General features: G+C 37.4%; 2 long non-coding RNA genes across 2 annotated transcripts; one reads left to right on the top strand and one right to left on the bottom strand.

Annotated features, from left to right (window-relative positions):
* Positions 4,008–4,865, top strand: LOC104746735. Its single transcript, XR_760955.1, has 2 exons — positions 4,008–4,145; positions 4,530–4,865. It is a non-coding gene; the product is annotated as an uncharacterized LOC104746735 (long non-coding RNA).
* LOC104746734 lies at positions 11,599–13,868 on the bottom strand. The gene is made up of 5 exons (XR_760954.2): positions 13,317–13,868; positions 12,992–13,184; positions 12,708–12,823; positions 11,956–12,344; positions 11,599–11,842 (listed from the first exon to the last, which is right to left on the bottom strand). It is a non-coding gene; the product is annotated as an uncharacterized LOC104746734 (long non-coding RNA).

Raw genomic sequence — 18,451 nt, 5'->3', positions numbered from 1 at the left:
GCCGCTCCTCCGCCACCACTGGTGGCACTACCTGAGCCCGAGCCGGTACCACAGGTGGTAACCGCTCTAACACCTGTGCTAGCAAAGCCGCAATGTCAACACCAGGGACTCCACCCGCTGGGACCCCCACACCCGGGACCCTAGCATCACCGGCCACTGGAGCATCAATACCGCCCCCTCCTGCCACACTCACGGAATCCCCCGGAACATCCTGCGACTCGCCAACACCCTCAGCTGTCACACTCTGGTCCTCGGTCTCACTAACCACTGGGGCTCTACCCCTACCACGACCACGTCCGCGACCACGTCCGCGTCCACGACCTCGACCAGTCACAGCATCCTCTCTAACCATCTGCACTACCATGAACAGAAGGCTAAGCAAACAATTTCTATTATAACACAGAAACATAAACTCACCGTGGAATCACACAGTCGGCTCGAAGAGGATGTTCTAGGACTCCATGCCACACACAATTGACTAACTCACATAATCAATCAAGACATGCAATCCCAAACATCTACAACAGAAACCTAATGAACCCAAACCTAGAACCGTAAGGGCTCTGATACCAAAATGAAAGGACCGACCCTTTTTAAAAAAAAATAATAATAATACATATAATATATATATATATATATATATATATATATATATATAAATAAACTACAACTAGTGGTTCCATACCCACTAGCCACCTAACCACATTCACAATCAACAGCGGAATAACAAACCAATATCCAATAATAAACCAATAATAATCCAATAACAAACCAACATCATAGCATAAGCAATATCCAAATACAAAACAAACAAGAAACATAGAACCATCAACCTAGCAATGTTTCTAATGACTCAACTCTAGCAACCTTGCAATGCCAGACAACATCAAATCGTGTCCCTAGAACATCCTCCTCTTCATTGCCTTGATTCCACGATCACANGCCGGTCCAATGCCTCTCTAGGAAAATACTTGCGGTTGAACTCGAAGACAAAGTCAGCCCAAGTCATCTCCCTCTGCACCCTCCTAGCAGCCACTGATCTCCACCATATCTGAGCATCACCAACCAAATGATGGACCCCTATGTCCATCCAAAACTCCTCAGGGCATCTCAGAGTATGGAAGTTACGTTCCACACTTGCCCTCCATGCATCCGCGGTAGTAGGATCTATACCTCCTGAAAACTGCTCGGTACGAATACGGCCCATCTCTGTCAGCATGCTGAGATAACGAGAATGGACTCCCACATCTGCAGCCACTGGCTGCCGCTCCTCCGCCACCACTGGTGGCACTACCTGAGCCTGCGCCGGTACCATAGGTGGTAACCGCGCTAACACCTCTGCTAGCATAGCAGCAACGTCAGTACCAGGGACTCCACCCGCTGGGACTCCCACACCCGGGACCCTAGCATCACCGGCCACTGGAGCATCAACACCACCCCCTCCTGCCACACTCACGAAATCCCCTGGAACATCCTGCGACTCGCCAACACCCTCAGCTGTCACACTCTAGTCCTCGGTTTCACTAACCACTGGGACTCTGCCCCTACCACGACCACGTTCGCGTCCACGACCACGTTTGCGTCCACGAGCACGTCCGCGTCCACGACCTCGACCAGCCACAGCTTCATCTCTAACCATCTGCACTACCATGAACAGAAGGCTAAGCAAACAATTTCCAATACAACACAGAAACATAAACTCACCGTGGAATCACACAGTCGGCTCGAAGAAGATGTTCTAGGACTCCATGCCACACACAATTGACTAACTCACATAATCAATCAAAGCATGCAAATCCCAAACATCTACAACAGAAACCTAGTGAACCCAAACCTAGAACCGTAAGGGCTCTGATACCAACATGAAACGACCGACCCTTTTTTTTTTTAATAAATAATAATAATAAATATAATATAATAAATAGAACTACAACTAGTGGTCCCATACCCACTAGCCACCTAACCACAATCACAAACATCAGCGGAAATAACAACACCAACATAATATCCAATAATACTCCAATAAAAACCAATAACCATAATCATCAACAATAATCAATCCAAACAACAAGAAACAAGGAACCAGCAACCTAGCAATGTTTCTAATGACCCAACTCTAGCAACCTAGCAATGCCAGACAACATCCAATCGAGTCCCTAGAACATCCTCCTCTTCATTGCCTTGATTCCACGATCACACTTTGCCTTTACCTGCACCACAAACACAAATTGAGATGCATGAGTATTTGATAAACACTCAGTGAGGCAATCCTCCCATCTACTGGGCTATACACAAAAGCAACAATGATTCCAAAGTTCCAAACAAGCATCAAACAAAACACACAAACCAGGAAATCAAACATCGTCTCGCTGGAAGGGAGGTGTCGACTGACACCAGCCTAGTGTGGACCGACACTGGCCTTGGTGTCGACCGACACTACTCCACAGTGTCGATTGATGCCCAACTTGCTGGTGTCGACTGACACCAAGTGGTGTCGATCGACACTCCCTCTGCAACTGCGATCCGCGCGAAGCTGAGAGTCGAATCTCGCTCCCAATTCCAATACTCGAAACCCAAGCCTTATACATCCGTAGGAACCTGTATCAACCAATCCCAGCAAGAAAAACACACAAACAAGCAACAAACAAGCAAGAACAAGGGAATCAAAGGCTTAGATTAGCCATGGTCATGCATTCACCTCTCTGCAGAAAGATACTGACCAATAAGAACGAATTTCATCACTCCTAGCAAGCTTCTAGCACCTTCCCAGCCTTAGATCTCCCAAGAACAGTAAGGATTCTCACCAATCTCTCTCAAAAGCTCAAAAACCAACTCTCTCTTTTGTTTTTCTCTAAAAACGGCGAAACAACACAAAAACACGACCCTAGGTCGTTTTCCCCCTTTTACAACTCGATTTTAGGGATTTCCTAAACCAACCACGCAAACCGGACGATTAAAATCGAACCGACCAAACCGGCTACAACTAGTGTCGATCGACACCCACACCAAAATACCAATAAAAGGTTTGCGGGTGTTACACTTCCTCACCCATCACAAATCCACAAAAAAAAACTCTAACCCACACAAACACACACACACAGAGCTGGAAATGAAACAAATTCAGAAATTTAACATATCGAAGGTGAAGAAAAGAGAAGCTTTTCTCACCCGACGTCATCTCGGTATGTGCGATTAATGAGTACATCGCCACAAAGATTCATAAAGTAAATGGCGTAATCAGCCATCGTGATCTTAGATCCATGGAGATTGTGTAAATGGGGACTCCGACTATAAGGAAAGGTGGAGAAGGTGGTCTTCAGCGATGATGAGAGAGATGAAGATATATTCTCTATTTTTTCATAAAATTAAAATTATTTATTTATCATAATTTGTGCTAAATTTGGAATATTTGAGAGTGGGTGCTAACTTTGGAATAAAAACTTAAATTTTTGCTGTTGAATGGTATTTCACTTTTTTATATGTACTTTATTATTCGTTTTGTGTTTCGTTTGTTTGGATTGAACATTTTTTGTTCTAATCAAAAATAAAAATAAAAAACTAATTTGATCCGCTGATATGGATGTTAATCTGCGGAGCTTTAGATCTGTAAGAGCCAACAATGGCCATGTTGGGGAATGATCTCCATCTCTCACCAATTGGTGACAGCTTGTACTGTGGGAAGATTGTTAAAGGGTGGGAACCAGGGTTCGAGGAACGCCTGGCGCACCAATAACCTACTGGTAGATTGGGATATCATCCACAGTGATGGGTTATGATCGATGCCCTGCAGAGCCAGCTTGGGATCCGTTGGGACGGCTAACAGTGAGGCTAGTGGGCTAGCAGTGAGGCTAGTGGAGTTCACGGGACGGGTTGTCACAAGATTTTCTGAAGACAGTGAAGGCAATGAAGCTCTTTGCATTGCTGCAAACATTGGTAAAATTATAGTTTGGCACTGCAAGTTTTAAAATCTTTTTTTTCACTACCACGGCTAACAACCGAAGATTTTTTTTTTCTAATCGTAGAACGTGATGGAAGTATTATAGCATGTCATACGAAATTATGGAAACGAAAAGAGTCAAAGCATATAAAAAAAACAGATCTATATTAGCCTATAATGTCTCAGCTGATGCGAAGCTGCTTGCGATGTAAGTTTATCTTTCTTCTCACTTGTAATAGTATGTTGTGTCGTTAGTGAGGGCTTTCAATATCATATATTTCTATGGCCAGCATGTGTTCCAAATAAACAGAATCAAATCTAGAAATCTGTTAATTGGTGCTCATGTGGTAAGTTTTATCCATCTTTAAGCATTGAAATCTTTCCATTTGATTTTGAGAGATTGAGGATCTTAAACAAAGCCATTAATTTACGATTCATACATAAAGTAGAGAGATGCTTGGTAATTGTCTTCATAACTTTCATTTAGTTGGTCAATTTGCGTTTACATATCATATCATTTTCAATCTCAAGTAATATATAGAAACACAGTTACCTAACCATTATTTCTCTGTCTTTTGTTTTTAATGGGTAGCAATTTTCCCAATAGGGAGTGAGACCATATGTGATGGGGCAGATCTTGGTTTTCTATATAATGGCCCTGAGAAAAGTTTTTGGTCGTTTTCAATCGTATGAGACTGCTTGCCTTAGTGACTGCGTGAACACCGGATTCCACAGGAGGATAAGAATAAGAAGAAGACGAAGGGATAGAAGAATCAATAAGAGACATATCAAATCGATGAGATTAAAAAGAATTAGAAAAGAAGAAAGGAGGAGATAATGTGTCGGTTTTAGTTTTTTCTAATGGGTAAATAACCTTTATCTTATGTACTTTTTTGGATTATTATACTAAGCATTGTCATTTTTCCTCTTTTAAGTAACCACCAATTTGGTTTCTCCATTATAATCTTCATTTGGTAATATATAATTTGGAAATTTATAATAAATTTTGTGATAACTATTGACAAATTTTCCTAGAAAATGATTAATATTTATACTTTATCTAAGAATTTACTCCATATTTTAAATATAAATTAAATTTAAAATTAGTGATAAATTAATAAAAAATTAAAACTCGATAAATCAATATATTTAAGGGTGTAGGGTTTAGTATTTGGGGTTTAGACTTTAAAATTTAGTCATTTTATATATTAAAAAGGGTATTTTTGAAAATGGACACCATGAAAAAATATTTTTGAAAAGTAACATAGGAAAAGAGGTATTTTTGAAAATCTTCCAATTTTTATTATGGTTCTGCTTAAGAATTGGTAAATTAATAACTCTATAAATGAACTTTATACAGTATACACATTAAAAAAATGATGAATATGTTTTATACTTACCAAAAGGCAAAAGTGAGAAATCACTAGTAAAATCCATTGTTACGGAAATAATTGTAGTTATGAGGTGCTTTTTCATAGCTAAACTATTAATTTATATATATATATATATATATATATATATATATATTTTTTTTTTTTAATTTGGCTTTTCAAAAATATATTTAAAAATAATATTCCGTTATAATCAATATTTTTGAAGATCCTTTACAAGTAAAACAACAATTGTCATGTTTTGAATAAGACACCAAAAGTTTCCTTAGTAAAAATACTAGAAATGAACTATAAAAAAATTAAAGTAAATTTTTAAAAAAAACAACAACACAAAGAATCATATTTTACTAAACTATTTAAACTGATAATTTTATATAATTATTCATTTATAATGTTAATGAGTCACAAGGCCTGGGCGTTTATAAAGGATTTTTAAAAATATTGATTATAACGGATGTTAGAGTCAATTGTTGTTTTTCTTGTAAAGGATTTCCTTTTGGGGCTGAGCATAAATCCAAAAATCCGAGTCGTATCCAAACCAAAATAAACGGACTGAAACCGAATCAAAATTAAGGAAATAATCGATCGGTTCTTTACAAGATCTAGGCATTCGGATATCGGATCGGATTTGGTTCGGTTAATTCGGATTTTGGGGTTTTTGGATATTTACTCTAACATCTATTTGAGTGTTTATAAAATTCGGATCGATTTCAATTCGAATAATTCGGATTTTGGATCGGTTCGGATATGATTGTCGATAACCAAATTTAAACTAAAAGTTATTGGATAAAGTTTTATTCAGATACTTTTTTAATCTTATTGTATCCAAATAGCCATACTAAAAGAGTCTTTAAAAAAAAAATTGAAAATGACAAGGTTTTCATAGAACCATACAGATACATAAATATGCGGCATATTTATTGGAATATCAAACATATTTTTTATGTTCGTTATATTTGGATATCTATTAGATATCAGTTTTGGTCGGATAATATCTGATATCCAAAATAATGGAAACCAAGAACTGATCGGTTATTTCTTTAATTTCGGTTCGGTTTCAATCCGCTTATTTCGGTTTAGATACGGTTCGGATTTTTGGATTCGGATTTGCCCAGGCCAAAATGAGACCATATATTTACTTAATATTTTCAGAAAAAAATAAAATAAATAAGTTTAGCTCTTGTTCTTGGAGGGTTCTTGATAAGGTCGTTCTCGACAGCCGCATACTAGCAAATAATTACATTGGGGTTCGTCTCTGAGAGGAAATCTTTACTTGCTAGCTGCTGGAAGAAAAGAAGGTTGTCATTACTTGCTCAGATTTGATTTTACAGCAGAGAGATTTAAACATTTGTGTCCTCCTCTAACTCAGATTCCTAGTCGTATGATGCTATCAGTTGTTAGAGACGAACAACTCTCAATATTATTAGATCGGAGCTATATTAATAAATCAAAGATGGAGATTTGGGTAACCAATAAAATGATGCTAAATTCGATTCACTTTATAGTTAAGTCTTTTCAGATATTCAGGAGTCTTTTAATCGACAAAGAGATAAAAGTGTCATTGTGTTGTAATCAATCATGATTTTGATAAGGATTTTAAAATCAACAATCAATAATAATGATTTAAGTATACATGATTTTCGTTTGGATTTTCAAATCTACTAGGATTTCACCCGCAGTACACCGTGAAACTAAATTATAAATTATTGTATTTTAAATAATAATTTTTAATTTATTTAGTTTTCAGATTCTCAATTCATTAATTTTTGTCTAATTAATTTAGAATTTTTTCTTCTTCTTACATTTTATGATATGTCTATATTTTGCCTTTCCTAAGCATGTATTTTTCATGCATTTAGCTAGGATAACTAGTTGTTTTGCATCATTTTCTAGCCTCTTTTATACACTTTGCATATTTAGGTAGTTTTTGCATCATCCTTGCATACATTGTGCATCTTGGAGTATTTCAGGTATCTAGGAGACGTCGGAAACTACCATTCAAACTACCAGTCAAACTCACACGTTCGAGCCACTCTCGTCGCTTCCGCCAAACTCACACGCTCGAGCCACTCTCGTCACTTCCGCCGAACTCACACGCTCGAGCCACTCTCGTTGCTTCCGCCGAACTCTCACACTCGAGCCACTCTCGTCGCGTCCGCCAAACTCAGACGCTCGAGCCACTCTCGTCTCTTCCGCCAAACTCACCAATCGAGCCACTGCCGAACTCACCAATCGAGCCACTGCTGAACCTGTGCGACTCGACCCACCTTGTTTGAGTCAACACCACCATCTCACACGTCTCGCTCGAGCCACCGGATCCGCCAACCACTCCACCCCGTTCGACCCAGAGTGGTGTTGGCTCTCACGCTCGAGCCACTCTCATCTATTCCGCCAAACTCACCAATCGACGCAGAGTGGTGTTGGCTCGAGCCGTTCCACTCGAGTGGGATTCAGTTTTCGATGTCTGCATTAAAGTTGTAGGGAATTGAGTCATATTTCCAACGCAGTTTGTTTCAAGCCAATCGGAGGTGTGGTTCAAGAGTTATCATTCTTTTAGTGGATGCGTATACACCCAGCTCGAGCCAACACCACTCTGGGTCGAGCCAACCCCCCTCCACTCGACCCAGCTCGACCGACGCACTCCTAGGACTGACGACACTCGACTTGGACAACCCGATTCCCGAACCGACGCTCTATCTTGTCATTTTATGTTTTAGGGTTTTCCATGTTAGACTATATATACATTTTGTTAAGTCTTTGCCCAAAAAATCTTTTATCTCGTTTTTGTTCTTTTCTTAAGGTTTTACCTAGCCACCAAAAACGTTCTCAGATTTTGTAATCCGACATCTTTGAGTTTATTCAGTTTTTGCATTTGATTTCTTCTACAAAGTTGTTCTTCCCATTTTTATCTATCTAATGATGTTTGATTCAATGTTTTCTGAGTTTGTATTGTTGACAATGATTTCTTGATCCGAGTAGTGTTAGAGTTCTTGAGGATGGGGTAGATTAGGTGGATGATCTTAGGATGCAGGGTGTTTAAGCTTTGATTTGTATGATTCCCTTCTGGACTAAAGTTAGAAATACTAGTTTCTCTCTGATCAATTGGAACTAGGTCTTAGATATTTCCACGCCCAGAAGGTGTTTGATGAAATGTCTGACCAACTAGTGCCAGAGACTCACGTTCCTAGCCTAAGAGATTAGTTGTCTAGGATGTTTGTTGACATGAATGAATTTGTTTGTCATGCCATGCTTGATCATGTTTCTCTAGCGAGAGCTAGGTTTGGAAGTGGTTGAGTCTGAGTAGCTTCTGTCAAGAGATTGGATTAGCTAAGCCAGTGATTTTCATTGTTTAGGGATAGTTTGCTTGTGGTATGTTAAACACTTTGTACACTAGGATACTCCACCGACATCAATTACTGCCATCCTTGGGAATTCTATCTTTCTGATTTTTATTACAATCCTGAGACTGTTTTGCTTCTTGTTGTTTAGTTCATGCTTAGACTCATTTCTGTTTTCATTCATTTTCGCTTCTTGTCATGCATTATCGTTTCTAGTTCTGTAACTCATTTCCGTTTTGCATTCTTATCATTCTAGGTTTGTTATAGATAAAACCACTCTTTGAATTGGCTTGACTTGTGATTTCTTGATTGCTAGCAACATCCCATTTGGATTGACACCTTAAGTATTACAACTATATAAGGTTAATTGAACCTTCTAGGACATACAAAAATCCTAGTATCAATTTGGCGCCATTGCCATTTAGGATTCGTTTTGCTACATTTAAGATTTCAAGGTTTGCAAGATTAAGTTCTGTTACACAATTATTCTGAGTACTCACTTGTTTTGGTTGTCTGCTTGTTTGTTTTGCATCTTAGGTACATGTTGATTGCAACCTTGCATGCACACCAGATCAAGAGGGCATCAAAATCTCCTTCCTGCTATCGACGGCATCAATCGAATGCAAAGACCACGACAAGATCGTACTTTCACTGATCATCCCGCACCAGTCACTATGGAACAACCTAACGGACCCAATCCGAGACTGCGACACATTGGCGCTGGAGATACACCGAACACTCATACTTAGTGTGCTGGAACCGTCCCTCCCGCTGTGCAGAATAACAACTTCGAAATCAAAAGTGGTCTGATCTCCATGATCCAAAGAAACAAGTTTCAAGGGTTGCCTATGGAGGATCCACTCGACCACTTAGACGAGTTCGACCGTATGTGCAGTCTCACCAAGATCAACGGAGTGAGTGAGGATGGTTACAAGTTGTGACTCTTCCCATTCTCCCTGGGAGACAAAGCTCATCAATGGGAGAAAAACAGTCCCAAAGGATCAATCACCACTTGGGACAACTGCAAGAAAGCCTTCTTGGCCAAGTTCTTCTCCAACGCCAGAACAACACGTCTCAGGAATGACATCTCTGGCTTTGCTCAGAGGAACTCATAATCATTCTGTGAAGCCTGGGAGCGTTTCAAGGGTTACCAGAGCCAGTGTCCACATCACGGATTCAGCAACAAGTCATTGCTGAGCACTCTGTACCGTGGTGTGCTACCAAAGATACGTATGCTGCTTGACACTGTTTCAAACGACATCTTCCTGAACAAGGACGCCGATGAAGGATGGAAACTCGTTGAAAACCTCGCCCAGTCTGATGGCAATTATAAAGAGGATTATGACCGCACCGTTAGAGGAGAGTCTGGTTCTGAGGCGAAGTACATGAAGGACCTCAAGAATTTGAATGACAAGCTTGACCTCCTCTTGCTAAATCAACAGAAGAGCATCCACTTCGTATCTGAGTATGACCATTTCCAAGTTCAAGACGGGAGGGCGAGGAGTCTGAAGAAATCAGTTACGTCTAGAATCAAGGTGGATACAACAAAGGTTACAACCAATACAAGGCAAATCCCAATTTGTCTTACCGCAATACCAACATTGCTAATTCACAAGATCAGGTGTACCCCCCTCAGCAGCAACAACAGGGTCCGTAAAAACCTTTTGTGTCTTACAATCAAGGATTCATACCTAAACAACAGTTTCAGCAAGGTTATCAAGCTCCTTCCGGACCACCACCAGGATTTTCACCTCAACAAGTTCAACCTACTCAAGCTCCAGGTCAAGAAATGAAGCACATGATGCAACAACTTCTTCAAGGTCAAGCTAGTGGTTCTCTGGATACTGCTAAGAAGTTTGCTGAACTCAGTCAGCGGATGGAATGTTCTTACAATGATCTGAATGTCAAGTTTGAAGCTCTTAACTCCAAGATGAAGTATATGGAAGGCAAGACTGTTTCTACTTCTACTCCAACAACTGGCCAACTACCTGGAAAGCAGTTCAAAACCCCAAGGACTATGCTACTATCCATGCCATCACCACCCAAGCTGTAGATGTACGGCTCACTGAGGACAATGAGAGTTTAGATGGGGAGGATTTGCTTCAAGATGAAGTTCAGATAAAGGATCCTGTCGTGGTGCTCAATGATCCAATTAAGTCAGCCAAGCATTCTGATCATGAAGCTATTAAAGAACCTGCTGCTCCCAAGGATAAACCAGTGAGATTCATTCCTCCACCATACAAGCCACCTCTACCATTTCCAGTGAGGTTTAAGAAGCAGCTTACTGAGAAGTATAAAGCTCTGTTCGAAAAACAAGTCAAGGAGATTGAATTTAGGATGCATTTGCTTGATGCATTTGCACTTGTGCCTCAATATCAAAAGTTTTTAACTGATTTAGTAACAGAAAGGACCAAAGAGAAGGAGGAGATAGCTAAAGGAGCTCAAGCTTAGGCTCTGGAAGATGAGAGGGTAGTGCATGTCATAGGTGGGTGTTAAGAATTGAGTTCTTGATTAAATCTGCAACAAAGAAAAATCAGTAAGTCGAAGAACAAAGAAGAAGAAGCAAAGCTCCCGTGAAGAAGAAAACGTTGTCGGAGAAGAAATGTCGTGAAGAGAGGAGTCAAAGGTGGAGAAGAAGGTCAACAAACCATATGGATTTGTGTTTTGTGAGTTGGGCCATCGGTGATGGTGAAGCCCATATGAATAAGTGTTTTGTGTTTCTTAAGTTAAGGTCCAACAAGAATGGTTGTGTTAACTAAAACACCAAGTCCAAGTTAGAATCCAAGTGTTGTGTAAGAAGAGTAAATCAAGGAATTAGAGTCAATGTGTAGGGTGGCTACTTGTCTTGTGTAAGAGAGTAGTTTGTAGGAGTATGGTCTAGAAGCATGGGTGCAATTGTGTGTGTTTCAAGTAGAAGTAGTATATGTATGTGTGTGTGTGATCTTGTAAGAATTAATCTAAGTGAATGCAATGTAGACAATTAAAGTTTCTCTCTTCTCTCTTGGTGTGAAGAAAAACAAACACAAGAGAGATAGAGAGAGTAACTCTATGCTTCTGTTAAAACAGAGAATAGAAACAGAGCATAAGAGAGTGTGTGAAAACAAATTGACTTCAACAAGTGAGGTCCCAAAATGTCAACATGGTATCAGAGCCTGTGCCACATGATGTGAAGAAGCCTGCACAAGATAAAGTGTAAGGCTGAGAAATAGAAAAATGAAGAGGAGAAGCTGAGAACTGCAAGTTGAAGAAAAAAAGAAGGAAAGCTTCACAAACTCACTCACAACCGTACCTTAGAGAAGGAGGGCTTCAGGTGCGTCCATGGAGACAAGGAGATCTTCTGGACAAGAGCAATGAAGACAACGGTGTGAAGAAGGGGAAGGAGAGTTATGTTCTTGTTCGATGTGTCTTGGTGAAGATGCTTGATGAAGTGGAGATCCGAGTGATTCTTCAACTAAAACAAGAAGAAGAAGCCGTGACTAGACGGCAAGGAAGAAGATTAGAAGGGAAGCCAGCCATGACGACTCTCTTGTAGCAACGGTCGCAGCTTTACAGCGGTGGACATGTCAACCTTCTCCTGAGATGAGAAGAACGGCAACTCTGTCACCGGCTAAACCGACATGAAAGAAGCGACGATGACTCATGGATGGTGAAACAAGGACTTGAGGAGCTTGAGTGGACCTGTGCTCAAGACAAAATAAGAGAAGCCAAAGTTAGAAAACTAAGGTGATGGTGAAGGAATCAAACAGACAAAGGCCAAAGATGCTGAGGTGATGATTCAAAACCTAAACACACCAAAGTAAGAAGACTAAGGTGGAGGTTCAAGGAGCCAAAATCTAAGGCAAGAAGCTAAGGTGAGACTCATGGAGAAACATAAGAGACTACGGTAAGAGAAGCCGGGTAATGGTGCCAGAGTCAAAAGGTCTAAGGCTAATGCTAAGGTGATGGTTCCGAGAATGGCAAAAGAGAAAGCTCACACGCATGAGGTGATGCAAGGCTGGTGTTAAAAGAAAAACACCAAGAAAAGAGAGAAGAGATGCTCACCTGAAGAGAAAGGGAGCAGCCGGCTGCAATGTCAGCCAAGCAAGAGACGTGACGGTGGTCACGGAGAAAAAGTGAGAAGAGATGACTTGAGGAGACATGGAAGCTTGAAGTGTTTCCTACAAGAAAAGAGAAAAATTGGTCAAGGAATTGATCAAGCGAAACAATGGAGTAGATTGCGATGAAAAACAGCCAAAACATGGCAAAGAGAATCGCACAAAAAAAAAGGAGGAGGAAGAAACTGGATCCGTAGAGATTCAGATTAAGAGGGAGAAGAGCCAACTTACCAAACAGAGATGGTGGTGGTTCGATAAATGGGAAGAGACGAACGTGAAGTGTCGGTCTCGTCGAAGAGGGAGACTTGAATTAAGTCTCAGATGATGTGGTGGTTGAAGACGGCGGTGGAGACTTTCACCGTGACGGTGACAGGTGATCGGTGAGAGTTTGTGACCTCTAGCTTTCGTCGGAGAAGCCAACCACCTACAGAAAAGAAAGAAGGAGCTTGATTAAGAAGAATCAAAGCAAGAGGGAAAAAATGAAGAACTTCACACAATCAAAAAAACGATGCGTGAAGGTTCAGAACAAAGAGGGAGATAAAGAAGGCAAGCTTACCAGTGGCAGTGAGCTGTGTCTATGTCGTAAAAGGATTCACACACAGAGAAGAGGTGAACCGATAGAGGCGAAGAAGGAGCTACGGGAATCAAAACCCTAAGCTGAAATTGGGGACATAATCAAAGAACTCAAGAGGGAGTATTGAGAATTGAGTTCTTCATTAAATCTGCAACAAAGAGAAATCAGTAAGTCGAAGAACAAAGAAGAAGAAGCAAAGCTCCCGTGAAGAAGAAAACGTTGTCGGAGAAGAAATGTCGTGAAGAGAGGAGTCAAAGGTGGAGAAGAAGGTCAACAAACCATATGGATTTGTGTTTTGTGAGTTGGGCCATCGGTGATGGTGAAGCCCATATGAATAAGTGTTTTGTGTTTCTGTAGTTAAGGAGGTCCAACAAGAATGGTTGTGTTAACTAAAACACCAAGTCCAAGTTAGAATCCAAGTGTTGTGTAAGAAGAGTAAATCAAGGAGGAATTAGAGTCAATGTGTAGGGTGGCTACTTGTCTTGTGTAAGAGAGTAGTTAGTAGGAGTATTATCTAGAAGCATGGGTGCAATTGTGTGTGTGTGTCAAGTAGAAGTAGTATATGTATGTGTGTGTGTGGTCTTGTAAGAATTAATCTAAGTGAATGCAATGTAGACAATTAAAGTTTCTCTCTTCTCTCTACGACCTTGGTCGTAAGTTAACGACGACATAGCGACTAATCTCTATCAGTCAAAGCGAAGTCATCATGTAGTCGCAATTCAGTCGGCAAATTTGGCGACTACATATATAGTCATTAAGTGTAGTCGCTAATCGACTGTTTTCCTGTAGTGACTCTTTTTAATGTGCATTGGATGTATATATTGAAACTTAGGTTCCTATCATTTAAACAATATTGTTCAATCTATACATCCAATTGGATGTATATATTGAAACTTAGGTTCCTATCATTTAAACAATATTGTTCAATCTATACATCCAATGCACATTAAAAAGAGTAAATGTTGTTCCTATCATTTAAACAATATCCTTGCATATCCAATGTCCATCTATTATCCTTGCATACCTGAATGTTGTTTTAAGGTATGCAATGTTGTTCCTATCATTTAAATTAATATCCTTGCAAATCCAATGCACATTAAAAAGAAAAAATATTGTTTAAATGATAGGAACAAATATACCTAAGTTTCCTTTTAAATTAATATCCTATCATTTACTCTTTTGAACAATATTTGTTCCTATCATTTACTCTTTTTAATTAAGGTGTTACCAAAATAAAAGAGTCAAAGATTCCTTTTAAGATATGTAAGGATATTAATTTTGAAATCTAATGTATATATATACTACTTGGGTGACTTGGTTTTACCAACTTATACAAAACTATATATATATATATATATATATATATATATATANATAGCTCTAAATCATGAATACATTTTTCGTTTTAATCATTGTTGCTTTGAGTTTTGGATCGAACAATGCTAGCAAGTTTTTTCCAAAAAACAAAGTAATTATCTTGAATTTTCTCAACAGGAGTGATGATATTTTGACGATTCATTGTATATCTGATCAAGACGATCTTGGTATCCACTCAATAGGTCGTTCATACTTATATTCCTTTAAGTTTGGGGATAAATTTTTTGGTGGGACTAAGTTTGACTGCAAACTATCACATGGAGTGGGTTTTAAATCTTCTGTTACCATTACTGCTTACAACGAAGATTCTCATTTGGGCATTAAATTTGGTGAGGTAACGTTTTGGGATGTTAGAGAGGATGGAATGTATCTCTCAAATGATTATTATCATGAAAAGTTTATGTACAGTTGGTAAAATCTTAGTCTTAAAGCCATATTGTCTTTTTGATGTTAATGAATTTCATGATATGAGGAAATAATACTTAATATATTGGATTTTTGAAATTATATGCAAAACCTAAAATCAGTTTGTAATTTATGCAATATGAAATCCTAATTTACAATATACACCATAAAAAGAATATAATTGTTTGATTACAAGTTGAATTGCCTTTAAATGGGATTTTTTATAATTAGAAGAAAATGAATTATATCTAACTAAACAAATAATATGTCTAAAACTGATAGGTCCAAATTAGTTCAATAATTTGTATCCGATCTGGCATGCAAAAAAAACAAATGACACTGCAAGCATTTGAATTAAAAAAAATCTTTTGATTTATTAATTTCCAAATGAACTATAGAATCAAAGCATGAAGATCAAAATTTTGACAGAAACTGGTTACAATTCTCCAAGATCAAGGTTTGTAAACTACTTTCGTAGCAACAATTTTCTACAAAAGTAAATTACTTTAAACTAAACATTTGATCTGTTTCAAAAAATTATAACAAGCATTAAGATTCTCATTCATTTAGTTCATAAAGCACCCCAACATCCACTATTGTTGGTTGGCTGGGGAAGTTTTGCCCATCTAATGATTGATTCAGCGATTTAACATTATTTTTGATGGTTTGATGAAATCAATATAGGGCTCTAGCTGTGTGAAAAAACATATTTGAAAATATTATTTACATATCATAGTAAAAACATAAATTGAATTGAGATTTCGATCAATAGAACTATATGAATAATCAAATTTTGTTTAGCTGTCATAGACTCCTCGCTATTCACATGAAAGTGAGTTTCTTTTCTTTCTTTTTTTTCTTTCTTGTTTTTCACTTTTATGCTTTGACAGTTTTTGTTTTCACAACTTTCAACAATTTTTAGCATATTGGAAAACTAAAAATGTTTAAATCTCATCATTTCGTAAATTGTTTGTAATTAGTTTATATGTTCGTATAGCTTAGTTGGTTAGATTTTGGCCTTTAATTTGATCCCCAAACTCAAGTTCAATTTCCACTATTGTTAATATTTATCTTCATTTTTTAATTGGATCATAACTCATGGTTCAACTTAGATAATAAAACTAACTAGGTACCAACCCCCACTATGTGCGGCATATATCAACTTAAATAAAATATTATGAGTAAAATTATTATTTGAGATTTAAGATTTGTCTGTATAAAAAAAACTATAAGTAAAGTTTTTTTAGTTTATTTAAATTTGCGTTTGTTTTCTGTATTACCCGTGAAATATTTGAACTTGGAAAATAATTTTAAGGTGGTGTAGACAGTTTTGATGTCTTTTTGTGTTTCTAAAAATCAAATTCACATTTTTTTTTTTCACATTATCATCTATATCATTATACCATTAAAGAGATAAAGCAAGATTTTTTAGACTAATCGATTTAATTTAAACTAATCCTATGCTTAAAAATGCAATGAGTAAAATGATAAAAGTGCTAAATAAATAAATATTTTTTTCTTGTTTGTGAATTTTAATTTACTTTTAATAAGTAAATAGGTTATAAAAATGATAATCAAAAACATTTTGGATTTAATAGTTGACTAAATATTTCATTTTTAAAAACTAATAGTAAAAAACATTAGCTCATAATATTGCAATGACATAATTGAATGATAATTAGACATGATTGAATGAAATTAATTCTTGAGCAACTTTTGACAAAAAAAATCAGTTTGGAAACAATTAGCATTCAATGCATTGACTTTAATATTAGTTACCAAAAAATTCAAAACTAATTATAGGTAAGATTTAAAAAAATAAAGAAATATTTTCACCTTATTTCAAACATAATATGATTCCTTTTCATTTTATATGAATTTATATTTAAATTATCTTGAATTATTCTATAATACATTTCGATAATAAAATTATGATTTTTTCTGCATATGATGTAATAAAATTTTTTAAAAATGGATATATATTACTCAATATATGAATTAAAAAATACGGGTACAATATCTCGCATCACCTAAAAAAATTGGGCAATGGTTCAGAGTCATACTATAAAAGACACCAAAATGATTCAAAATACAAATGAGTAGAAAGTTTAATTTATCAGACATTCAAAATTAAAAAACTTTTATTTGGTTTATTCCGGTTTTTTATCTTAATAAATAACATATCAACTCAATCTAATATTTATAACACAAAATAATAAGTATTAAAAATTAAGATGTTATAGTGCAAGTTAAAATATCTTGGAACGGGGTTATATAGTGGGACGGGTTTTATCGATGTTTATATAAATAATAAAGTTAGGTGAAAGTCAAATTTCAGGGAAGTTCTTTGGACGATACTTGGGGGTGAACCTATTCATTTACCTCCTTATAAAATAAAAAAATAAAATCTGTAAACATTATTATAAAATAAAAAACTTAAACCGTTCTTTTATAAATCCAACCAATATAAAATTTCGTTCTAATTGTATAATCTAAACCCTAACCATCTCATTTGTAAACCCAAACCGATAATTAATTTCGTTCTAATTGTAAAATCTAAACCCTAACCATCTCATTTGTAAACCCAAACCGACATATAATTTTGTTCTAATTGTAAAATCTAAATCCTAACTACCTCATTTGTAAATCCAAACCAAAATAATTTCATTTTAATTGTAAAATCTAAACCCTAATTCTCATTTATAAACTCAAACCAATATATAACCTCGTTTAATTGTAAAATCTCAACAAAGTCAATATTTAACATTCCTTAAATAAAAGTATACATAAACTGTTTCCTGTAACATCCATGAACCGAAATCCCGGTTTGGGAGTTGCATCGGTCGATGCAGATGGTGCATCGGTCGATGCATGTTCAATTCTGTGTGTTTTGACTTAAGTCAAACGCTGCGTTTTGGGTTAAGGAACCCCCTTAGATGCGAGTTTTTGTCTCATTCGTGGTTGTGTGGCCGTTTTTGAGAAAAGAGAAAGAGAGAAAAGTTGTTCCTGAGTGTTCTTGAGAATTCTGGGAGATTGGAGGCGTTCCTGTAGAGATCTGTAGCTGGGATCGTTGTAAGAGCTTCCTAGAGGCTTGTTCTTGTTTGTTTAAGGTTCAGATTCTTCTGTGGCAAAGGTAAGTGCATGACCATGGCTTATCTAAGCTAGAGATCTCTCTGATTTGCTTGTTATGTGTTGTTAGGCTGGTTAGATTGTTATTTGGGACGTTAGGAATCTTTCTTGTGGCATGGGATCAAGTTTCGTGGTTGCAGGAACGAAGATCCGGCGAGAAGCTTCGGAGGAAAACGATGCTCGGCATTGCATCGGTCGATGCACTT

This window comes from Camelina sativa, chromosome 15, assembly GCF_000633955.1.
Source record: "Camelina sativa cultivar DH55 chromosome 15, Cs, whole genome shotgun sequence".
In the NCBI taxonomy this organism is placed as follows: Eukaryota; Viridiplantae; Streptophyta; class Magnoliopsida; order Brassicales; family Brassicaceae; genus Camelina; species Camelina sativa.
This window is presented reverse-complemented; position numbering and strand designations above follow the sequence as displayed.